Source organism: Pelmatolapia mariae, linkage group LG15, assembly GCF_036321145.2.
Source record: "Pelmatolapia mariae isolate MD_Pm_ZW linkage group LG15, Pm_UMD_F_2, whole genome shotgun sequence".
NCBI classification, from domain to species: Eukaryota; Metazoa; Chordata; class Actinopteri; order Cichliformes; family Cichlidae; genus Pelmatolapia; species Pelmatolapia mariae.
The window spans coordinates 11,398,720-11,407,391 of NC_086240.1; positions in this window are offsets into that span (position 1 = coordinate 11,398,720).

An 8,672-nucleotide genomic window follows, 5' to 3' on the forward strand; every position below is an offset into this window, starting at 1 on the left:
CTCAATTCATATTTTTTGAAAATTACACTGGGTTTGGAAGCGGGCCATGGGTTCCTCTTGGGAATCTGTGGCACAGAAATAAAGTGACATCACTGGCTGGGTATTAAAAAAATGTAGATGAACTTACGGCGGTTGGGGAACACATTCCTCGGAGGAGAAAGCTGCTTATTCGCTGTTCCATTTGCGGACTTTACCTTAACTCCACGCACGCTGAGATGACGAGATTTACATAAAACATGGAGGAACCTCCCTGGCCGTTCTGGTCCACGGTGTATAAAGGACCCTGCTAGGTGTATGTACCACAGACATGTGATTACCCAAGAGGTTTAACCCTCCCCTTCTCAAAAGCAATATGTTATCATTTGTAATATATGAATCAAGATAAAAGGGAGCTTTGGTTCATTTTAATTATACACTTATGCTTGGGAAAGGACAGGCTAACTATGCACGCACAGTCCTGGGAAGACAAAGGGAAAATATTGGAAGTTAGAAGCAACTACAGCTGGGTTTCACTGGACAGTATTGTGTGGCATTTTCTTGTGTTTCGTTTGTTGTGTTCATGCCTACTGTATCCATGTGTAAATATATGCTTTTTTTTTTCTTCTTCTTTTTTTTTTTGGAGTGAGTCAAATCTAACAGTGCACTGAATGTACAGTGACAATAAAATCACATGGTTTATGTAACAGCTGCACAGGATTTTTATTGGATAGCTATGCTTAGTTTTGGTCTTCAGTGTTTTTTACTGATAATGTAAGCTTATCGTGGTTTATAACTTTCTTTGTTTCTTTTCTTCTTCTTCTTCTTTTTTTTTTTGCAAATTGTCACCCGGCACTTTATAAAGTTTTCAGATGTCTTCTGTAACAAAGTTGCCTCTCTGGGTGCAACAGTAACATCCTTTGGTAAAGCGAGGATGCAACCACATCTACAAAATGAGCAACAATGAGTTTTGTCGCACTATCACAGCATATAAATTTTTATTTGCACAACCTACTAACATTATAATTGCAGCCTATGCTTAACCTGCGCTAGATATAAGATGAAATTCGCATCAAACTTACACACAGATGCACACAAAATGAATAGTTCTTAGGTAAGTTGTAAAGCAGTAAACCTGGTAGTTTATGTGCAGTGCCTGGAAGACCAGTTGAATGTCTACACGTGTGTATGTGTGTATTTAGCAAGACGGTGCCTCGGGGTGTAACGGCATCCTCCTGCCCCCGACTGTCAGTTGGTTAACTGTCTACACGCCGTCCCTTTTGACCTTGCGTTGGCTACAACGCCGGCTGAATGCACATCTGACGCACTCTCTTCCTTTGTGGTGCAATCCTGTGGAAGTCATTTCATTTACTGGGCTTTCAACTTCAGCCAATATGGGAGTCGGGGTGGGGGTGGGGTGGAGTGGAGTGGGGGTAAGTCTGTGTTTAATCAGCCTGCCACAAAGCATTCCTCTAAACAAAATCAGCTATGATGTCCAGCGAAAAGATGTCTCAACAGAAGATTGAATTAAACAGATAAATGGGCTTGTCACTTTTTCATATTTTATTTATTATGCTGGCATAAGCTGCACTCGCCACTCCATATTATTGCTGCAAATCATAACTGTGTATTAACTTGTAGCATGGTCTATACTGTATATCAGCAGACTTTTATATGTGTAGAAGTTTTATGTGAAGGTGTTCCTCGCTGACGTTTGACTGATAAAAAAAAAACTGCAAGCAAAGTAAAAGAAGCTACAGAAAATGTGTCTTATGAACTTGCAGATCTTCTTTTTTCCCCCTATCATATAGAAGGGAATTAGGCCATGGCCCACTGTCCTTATAGTGACTTTCCATCCTGCAAACCCTGTTTTATTCACCTTAAGTCACCACAAGTTGTTAGGGCGGTCTGTACTTACCAAGGGGCACTGACAGTATCGCACTGTAGTCTGTTTATCAACCAGTCTTGTTGCTTAGGTCTTTTATTAAATCTTTAATCACACTCTTAGTGCAACCGTGTACCACCGACAAATGCTTCAGCTCCACGGCTGGGCAGCCGGACTCCTTCTTTTGCCTCGTGAAGATTATTCATCGACTGAGGTGAGAGTCCACTGAGAATAGGCTGTAAAGTGTCAGTCACAGTTACTCAGAGCGGTGTTGTCTTAGACAATGTAACTGGGTGAAAGTGAGTGAAGGAGATAGGAAACCATCAATATGCTCCCTGTGTAAATTGAAGAAGGTCATGATTTATGGCTCCTGGCTACATTGTACATACATGCTGAATCTACTCTTTTTTATCCACCCCCCGCTCACTCGCCTGGCTCAAGGACAGGTAAGGGTGCCTTTCTCTGCAGCTCATCCCCAACACCATGCAGTCTGTGGCACTTTGTGATGGACAGCCCTGAGGAAGGCCGGTGCTTTTCAAAATGAGTTGAGCGCCATCTATGGGTAGCCACAGTAACTGATTGACATGAAGGAAAGACGAGAGTGTAGACAGAAAGAATAAGATGCACATTATACAAGTGCACTGTACTACCTGTGTTACTCCACCTGTTCTTTGGATTTTTCATCGCCTCATCAGTCACATCTGTCTCACAGTCTCCTTTTACTTAAGGACTCAGACAGAGAGGGGGACAGCTGTGGGTTTTCTAAGGCCTCGCAACAGCTGCAAGCCCCGCATGGCACTGCATCTGTTCAACTCTCACGGCCTCCATCTCTGCTAAAGCAAGTTACAATTCATAATGCGGTTCTCGCTGGTCTTACCCTATTAACCAGTGAGCAGATGGAAATTATATGGTAGGGTGTTAGGCCTGAAAATGGACCTGTAAGCGTCATGCTGTCTCAAGTACATGCAGCTTAAAATGGGACAATTTAAATAAGGCCACATGAGAGAAATCAGGACTTGGCTATGAATTCATTCCATGAGCCACAATGAATATCGTGATGTCTTCTCTGAATCTTCACTGAAGTTTATTATTTATTTGGATGATTTATTATGTCTGGGTGCCTCTGACGTTGTTGCTTTGCCTTTGGAGAGAGCCAGACGTAACAAATGGAGCTCTCATTAGCATTTGACCTCCACATTATGCTTTGTTTACCTGCCTCTCTTCACCTCTATATCTCCTCAGACAAAATCAGGGCTTTCACAGAAGCCTCTAACTGTAACACAGTTTTGTTACTGGGCGGTAAAGGTAAGCACCACATTTGCATTGCAAGATTTCTCAAGCAGCTTGAGCGCGCAGAAACAAGGGGGGTGAAAAAAATTCTCCACTCCCTGGGGACGTAGCCACTCCCAGGTACCGTCATCTAGGATCTGGAGTTCTGACAGCCGTTTAAATCCCAAGAGATGGTGGAAAGAAATAAAGTTACTGTAAAAAGTCACCAGCACAGTCTGTTTTGTGAGGAGAAGAGAGGGCTGTTGTGCTCAGAGTGGAAGTTGTTCACTAATTGCTCATGGGTCGTACATTTTTGATGTAAGATGGAATTTAGCAGTTTATGCTTGTGCACATGTTGATCTTGGCCAGCCAATAAATATTACAACATCTGTGATTTAAAAAAAAAAGTTCAGGTTCTCTAATTTTTAGGGGCCAAGTGAAAGGAAAGAGCACCCACACAAAGCTCCAACACCGATTAAGCATATCCTCAATCAGTGTTTAATCACTGTTGATATATTTTAGATGCATGAAATGATGTGTCACACAAGATAACCTGGTTGGCATTAATAAGCACATTATATAGAAAATGCAAAGACATTTATAGCAGAAACTGAGTTTTTCTTCTGAGTGATTTAGGAGAGCTCCCCACACTCAACACGAGCTGGTACAACAACAATCTCCAAGCAAACTGCAGCCACTGCCCTGCTTCTTAAAGGAGGTTTATTAGTAATTATTTCATAAACTGTAAAATCTCATTTGTCATCCAAAGATTATAATGTTTCAGCTGCAAAGGTGTTTTTGTTTCTTTGTTTTGTTTTTGTACTGAAAGAACAAAGTGCAGGGCAGATTAATATGAATATGCCATTCACACAAGCAATGTTAAGTACATTATGGCTACACTATCATGGCCTCCATAAATGTAACACATCTACAACATCCTACTTTCCATATGAAAAGTTGAAGGGCAAAAGGAAAGATCTTTTTCAAACTTTAACATTGTATTTCCTTTTCTACATCGTAGTCCCTTGCAGGTTCTTATCTATAGCAGATGCTATGATTTTACCATGTTGGCCAGCAACCGCCTAGCAAACTGACTAAAATGACCTGTTTTTAGCATTATTTCCTTGCAGCACCTAATAATAGCATCCTAGCATGGGGGGGCGGGGGAGGGCGTATTTTTACTTTTCTCAAGGTATATGTGTCTATGTGTTTCAAAATGGACACAAAATACCTGCTTAGTTGGTGATAATGGTCTCCATGTGTTGAGAGCATAATTACAGCATAATATTTTTTACACACACAGCAAATTACTCTGTGGAGGTGTCATGTTTAACATTTATATAGCATAATTATACCAGAAAAGGGAATGCGCTTGATAAAAGCTAATATCAAATCAAATGACAAAAAAACAAAACATAAATTATCATCCAGCTGAGAAACGTCTCTGAGAAAAACATTATAATTGCAATTATATGCTCTGTGAATTATTAACGTCTCCTCGTTTCATAAGGAAGCAGGTCATGCATATAGCATGTATTAAAAAGAATCTTAGCAACAAGTAATGGTAAATATCAACGCGTTACACACAGTCTCACATACACATTCTATTACCAGACCGGGGGGTGTGGCAGGTAGCTGTCTGCACTGTGGTTAATTGTGCAGCGGGAACCGGTTCTCTAATTTATTTCTCGCCTGTCCATACAAGAGTGATCATGAAACCCCATTCATTTCACAGAACACAATTTTCATATTTAATGAGCATGACTCCAATACAATTACAGTAATTAGTCAAATCTCACTCACGGCCAATGGAGCTCGCCACCATTATTAGTGGATCTTATTAATGATGTTGCACATGCGGTGCTCATAGGGTAATTGAGGGCATGTGTGGGTATGGGAACAGGGGTACGGAAGATTGGAAAGCAACGCCGCTCTCATCCTGCTTTTTGTCTTTACCGGGCCTAAAGTTAAATGGAGGTCTGCTTGATATTAACTGTGAGCTGCTTAAACATGGCAGCCAGCAGCAGAAAGCTGACTTGTTGTCAGTTAATATTAAAGTAACGTATGTTGAATTCTACATGCATTTAGCGTGCTTCTATAAAACTGCCCCAAGAGAAGAAATCCAGATCAGCTTGTTGCTCCTCTTGTCTTATATTCTACATCAGGACAGTTCAGAGCATTACTGCTGTGCACAAGATCCCAGGGGATCACAACAAAAAAGAAACAAAGGTGGAAATTGGAGGAAGAAGCCCATTTGCTGTGAGTGATGATACTGCAGTGTCTGACATTTTGGAGGTTTGCAGAGCTTCTCTTTCTAGACTGATCCTTATTAAACCTGTGAGCAGTGGTTGGATCTGCAACAATCACATGCTCTGCAGCAAGTGACACCCCATGCATGGGGCCATTTTACTTTGCAGGTATGTGCAATTCCAGTGAAAGCATTTTCTAATGAGGAGTTATATTCAGAGATTTGACAGATGTCAAACTTTTTAAAGTCTTTTACAAGGGAAGCTGCTGTTTCATGCTCTCTGGGTTGATGTTTCAAAGCAGGCGATCATTTTAATCAAAGAGAAGTGAGTTAAATGGCCTCTTATCCAATTAAGGGCAGTGTCACCGCTAAGTTAATGAGTGTGACGCTGTAACAGAAAAGCCTACATTAACACAGCATAATTAGCGGAACATGGTGGAATTAGACGGCAGCAATGACAGTGCTTTGGTGTTTTTATAATTAAACACCGGAAAAGACAACAATTAAGCCAAATCTTAAACCCTCCCAATCCCGTTCAAGCCAGAAAGGACATGTTTTGTTTGGGGAAAGCTCTAGAGATGAGGCCGGCTGCCGCCACCGCGTGAAGTCTGAATTACAGTTCAAAGGCAGGAGCTGAAAGTGAGGGAGGTCATGGCAACAATGCGTGGGATTATAGTTTGTTATACACAGTTTGTTAAAGAGGACAGAGCAGTGTCTGTTGTAAATTTCACAATTTTGTTTCTGCACGTTGTTTCTGCATGAAACTTTGGATGCTGATTATTTTTTTTTTTTTTTTTTTTTTTTTTTGTCTTTTTCACTGGAATAAAGTTTCAGTGCAGATTAATGTTCCATATGGCGAGATACTGTTGTGGCACAACAAACAGACAACCACAGGACCTACATCTATTTTAGTTAAACCCAAGATAAAACTCCATGAGACATTAATACTCATTAGAAGTCAGACAGGCAATTGCGTAACCAAAAACTCAGTCGCTGCTGTTCATATTGTAAATATCAGCGCCAGTACATTGTTGGCTGTGGCTTAGGAGGTCCACTACGACATCTACTAATCATATGGTTGGGGTTTCGATCCCTGGGTACTCCAGTCTTGCCAAAGTGTACTTGGGCAAGATGCTGAACCCTGAGTTGCTTCTGAATTTTAGATAGATAAGACCTGGAAATAGGAAAAAGTCCTGGTGTGAATGAGGCATGTTGTATAGCGTGCTTTGAAAGCTCGAGTAGAAGGTAACAGTTTGAAATATGGCCAAAGACTAAGGGTGTAATCCCCCTATAATTAAATGAAATATTGGCACATTTTATTTGATTTTACAACATAATTGTATTTATATACAAATACATTAAGGTAGGTACACTAGGTACACTAGAACACGTGGGTTTCAAGAAATAATTATACTATGAATTAAGTTTAAGTAATGTGTAAGTAAGAACTACATTTTTCCCTGGCAATTTACTGGAAAAACAAACAATCTTTTAAAATCTTACATCACAAATACACCATATTATGGTGTGCCATAGCCTTACCTAACTTCCAGTTATTCTACAGGAAAGGAGACACCAGTTATATTGAGTGTAATTTTAGGTATGGCGTAACAAATTTCCTAGTAATTTAGTTGAAAAACAAACAATATTTCCCCATCTTACATTGTAAGTATACTGTACTTTTTGGACAACGGGTTATATTATGGAGTGGATTAAGCTTGCCTTTTTACAGTTTTCATAATATTTCATAATATGGCCCTCGCCCCAGAAAGTAAAGCATGCTTACAGTGTAAGATGAGGAAATATTATCTGTCTTTCCACTTATTTACCAGGAAATTATGCAGTACTTAAAATTACAGATGCAGTTCTTAACATTAGTATTACTACTATTTATTTGTTTCGTGTAACAACCCGACTTGTTACCCCCATATTCTAGTGTGCCTAGCTTTAAATATTTGTCTGTAAATATAATTACATTGTAATTTCAAATAAAATGCATTAGAATTCCATGTTTTTACAGGGGAATCACAGCCTTAGTCATGGGTTGTATTATAAAGTGTTAACAAGTACCAAAGCACTATATAAGAACCAGTCCATCAAGTGTGCTGAAAGTGATTGGTTTGTGGAATTCTTTTTCAAGACTCAGCATCAGCTTCAACATGGTTGTTAGGCCCACTGTGAACAAACCAATTATTGCCTCTGCAGCATACTGAGGGTCAGGCCTTATTAGTGATGTGCTAATGTGACATTAATTGCTTTTACTTTTTCACTCCATTAAGATGCTGCTATCTCTTTCAGGAGCCTGGCCAGATGGTTTATCGGCCCTGCTCTGGCAGCAATGCTGCTAATGGACTGGAGTGTGGAGCAAAACAGCAACAGACCTCACCAATAAAATCTTGTAACTAAATAACACATTTGTAGATGCAAAACCCCTGCCTTATTGTGAAAAATAAGAATGGCTGAATTTCATCACCTTCACTCAAATATTGACCTGGGAAGAAAAGACATCCCCACACCTCCAGCCTCAGATGAAAAACACTTTTTCGTTTTAAAGTACTTTTAAGTTTTTGTTGCAAGCAGTGGCAAGTCTTCATTCAAAGTATTGGCAGGCATTGACTATATGCTGAACATGAGGCTATTGCATTGAGCTGTAAAGCCAAGACCAGGGTCAAATGCTAAATAAGAGGAAATTGGCACAAGAAACACCCCGGGGAAGCGTCTTCCTCTGTGTCCTTATTCTCTTCTTCCCTTCTCTGTCCTTACTCTCCCACGTACACCCTTCCTCCATCCAACCTCTCCACCTCCTTGCTACCTTGATGCCAAACCCATGACCTAGGCCAAGATCGATAGCACAGTTTAAAGAGGATGGACTGTGTAAACAGAGACAATAGATCCTGCCAACGAGGGTGCCTTGACCACTGATGGCCTCTGACTAGTGCAGTAGCATTTGATCAAGTCTAGCATTGATGGCTGTCGTCTGTACTTTCAGGACAGATTTTAGATCTTCTCAGTGGGACATCAGGATCATGAAATCTGCAGATATTTGAGTGGTCGATTGGTAGATTATTTCCTTCTACCGCTGAGGATGAACAAGGGATCAAATAAAAATGCTGATGTGTCCTCAGGTTCAGATTCTCAGCCATGTAGATTTATTGTCTTTCTGTTAGATTGAACAACATTAGACTCATAGACTTAATAACAGATCTGAGCCCTTTAAAGGAACTATTCATCTTTTTGTACAATTTTAAGCCAGAGTGTAATTAAATATCTAGGAAATAATGTGGAAAATATTAC